Genomic DNA, 2,374 nt, shown 5'->3' with positions numbered 1-2,374 from the left:
AGTCTAGGGCAGCCAGGATCACACAGAGAAACATTGTCTTGAAAAACAAACACATACCAAACCCCAGACAAACAAAAACCACCCAACCAACGGAACTAAACCAAACCAAGCAGAAAAAGGTACTGGAGGACATTTCAGATCCAAGGCACGGCAGAAGGACAATGTGATTTATCATTAGTGACTCAAGTGGGCTTCGGAAATGGATGGAATAATACATTTGAAGGAAGGAAAGGGATGTTAGACATCTCTCTGGAAAAGGCTTTTAAAATGAATGCGTTAGACCGGGATATCAGAAACTGTGGGTTCTGACCGGGATATCAGAAACTGTGGGTTATCCACTGTGCAACTTCAACCCCAGAAAACCACCTAACACAACTCGAAAGTCCCTGTTCCATTTCGTTCTTTAAAAATAGAATTTTCAAAAACCGCAAATCACTCTAAATATTTTCTTTCCTTGGCCCAGCAAGGCCGGGAAGCATTCATTACGTTACAGACTCTTGAGACAAAATACCTGAGAGAAACAATCAAGGCTGGGGGGGGGGGGCTCCGCTTGGCTCACGGTATGAGAGTACAGTTCATCACGGTAGCAGGAGTGTGAGGCCAGTGGTCGCAGATGTCCACATTCTAGAAGCAGAGGTGAAAGCAGGTGCTGTGATAGGTGTTGTCAGTCGAGGACCCCAGCACAGGGCTGCTGCTACCCACATCCGGGGTGGGGTCTCCGTTCTACAGTTAAACCTCTTGCGCATGCCCAGGGGCGTGCATCTCCTAGGCAATTCTAAATTCCAGCAAGTTAACACTGGCAGTTAACCATTGCGCGTTGTGACTAGAAGTTCCCGTTTCTCATGTAAAGAAAACTCATTGGAAGAGGACAAATCAACGATCTACAAAATGTCCATGCTTGGGCTAATTATAACCGCCTTGAGTTGCCAAGTGAACCCCGGGTCAGAATCTCCTTCCTTCTTCCCTGTCCCACGTCAGGCAGGGGGAACGCACACACCGCACTTGCGGTGTCTCATGCTAGCCTATCAGCTTTAAGAAGCAATGTTTCGGCTCCATTTTCTGTCCGGAGATGAGGAGGACGCACATGCTTAAAGTGGTTGCCTTTGTGTCACAGGTCGGGGTGTAGCTACTCACGAAAGAATTCTCTCGGAACTTTCTGGGGTGATGGGACTGTTCCTGTCAAGGCAGTCGGTGACAGATATGATTGCCATATTGGTATAGAAGTACAATTAGATTCTGTTGTGTATCAATTCTATTTCATTAAAAGTTGTAGGAGTTATTTGAAAATTAGCCAAAATTAATTGATTAAAAGCAACTGTACTGGCTGGTTTTGCATGACAACTTGACACAAGCTGGAGTTACCACAGAGAAAGGTTTTGCATGTCAACTTGACACAAGCTGGAGTTACCACAGAGAAAGGAGCCTCCCTTGAGGAGACGCCTCCATGAGACCCAGCTGTAAGGCATTTTCTCAACCAGTGATCAAGGGTGGGAGGGCCCAGCCCACTGTGGGTGGTGCCATTCCTGGGCTGGTGGTCTTGGGTTCTATAAGAAAGCAAGCTGAGCAAGCCAGGGGGAGCAAGCCAGTAAGAAACATCCCTCCACGGCCTCTGCATTAGCTCCTGCTTCCTGACCTGCTTGAGTTCCAGTCCTGACTTCCTTTGGTGATGAATAGCAATGTGGAAGTGTAAGCTGGATAAACCCTTTCCTCCCCAACTTGCTTCTTGGTCATGATGTTTGTGTAGGAATAGAAACCCTGACTAAGACAGCAACTATTCATTTAAATAACCAACGTACTCACCTGGCAATCTTCTAAACGATGCAAGGGAATGCGTTTTCAGCTAAGCAATGGGGTAAACGTGAATTTGTTAGAGGAGTAGTCGTTCCCGAGGAGATACAGAAGTTGTGCAAATGAGACTACAATGAGAAATGAGACTAAAGGCCCCAGTGTGACGAACGGCCCATGGCAGCTATCGTTTCTGGAATTTAGAGTTTTCTCACCATGTGGGAGTTGTATTAAAAAAACAATATCAAAATGGGACTGGAGAGATGGCTCAGTGGTTAAGAGCACTGGCTCTACTGGATGGCCCAGATTGGATTCCCAGCACCTACAAGGCAGCTCACAACCAGAGGCTCCAACACCTTCTAACCTCCACAGGATCCAGGCACACATGTGGTAGACCTCCACATGCAGGCAACATTTGGAGATGGCCGCACAGCTCCAAATCCTTCTCAAACAGTGTCATTCCTGATGACTAAGCATTCAAGTATATAAGCTTAGGAGGCCATTCTCTCTCTTTTTTAGTATTTATTTTTATTTATTTTATGTATATGAACACATTGTTGCTGTGTCCAGATACACCAGAAGAGGGCAT

At 46.2% G+C, this 2,374-nt stretch overlaps 1 protein-coding gene and 1 long non-coding RNA gene across 3 annotated transcripts in view; one reads left to right on the top strand and one right to left on the bottom strand.

Annotated features, from left to right (window-relative positions):
- LOC134482747 (uncharacterized) overlaps window positions 1–789 on the bottom strand; it is a 3,007-nt gene extending 2,218 nt beyond the window's left edge. The window contains exon 1 of the long non-coding RNA XR_015641882.1: window positions 512–789. This is a non-coding gene — a long non-coding RNA (uncharacterized LOC134482747). The remainder of the gene's footprint in view (window positions 1–511) is intronic.
- Window positions 1–1,715, top strand: part of Cdnf (cerebral dopamine neurotrophic factor) — a 16,398-nt gene extending 14,683 nt beyond the window's left edge. Inside the window, exons 4-5 of one of the 2 annotated variants that reach the window (XR_015640914.1) lie at window positions 1–1,327; window positions 1,374–1,715. The exon at window positions 1–1,327 is cut by the window's left edge and continues 777 nt beyond it. The gene's annotated coding sequence lies outside the window, so the exon portion shown is untranslated. The other variant, XR_015640915.1, reaches the window with a different exon arrangement.
- The last annotated feature ends 659 nt before the right edge of the window (window positions 1,716–2,374 follow it).

Source organism: Rattus norvegicus, chromosome 17 (assembly GCF_021556685.1).
Source record: "Rattus norvegicus strain SHRSP/BbbUtx chromosome 17, alternate assembly SHRSP_T2T, whole genome shotgun sequence".
Classification (NCBI taxonomy): Eukaryota; Metazoa; Chordata; class Mammalia; order Rodentia; family Muridae; genus Rattus; species Rattus norvegicus.
Note: the sequence above shows the minus strand (reverse complement) of the source record. Positions and strands in the feature narration are given on the sequence as shown.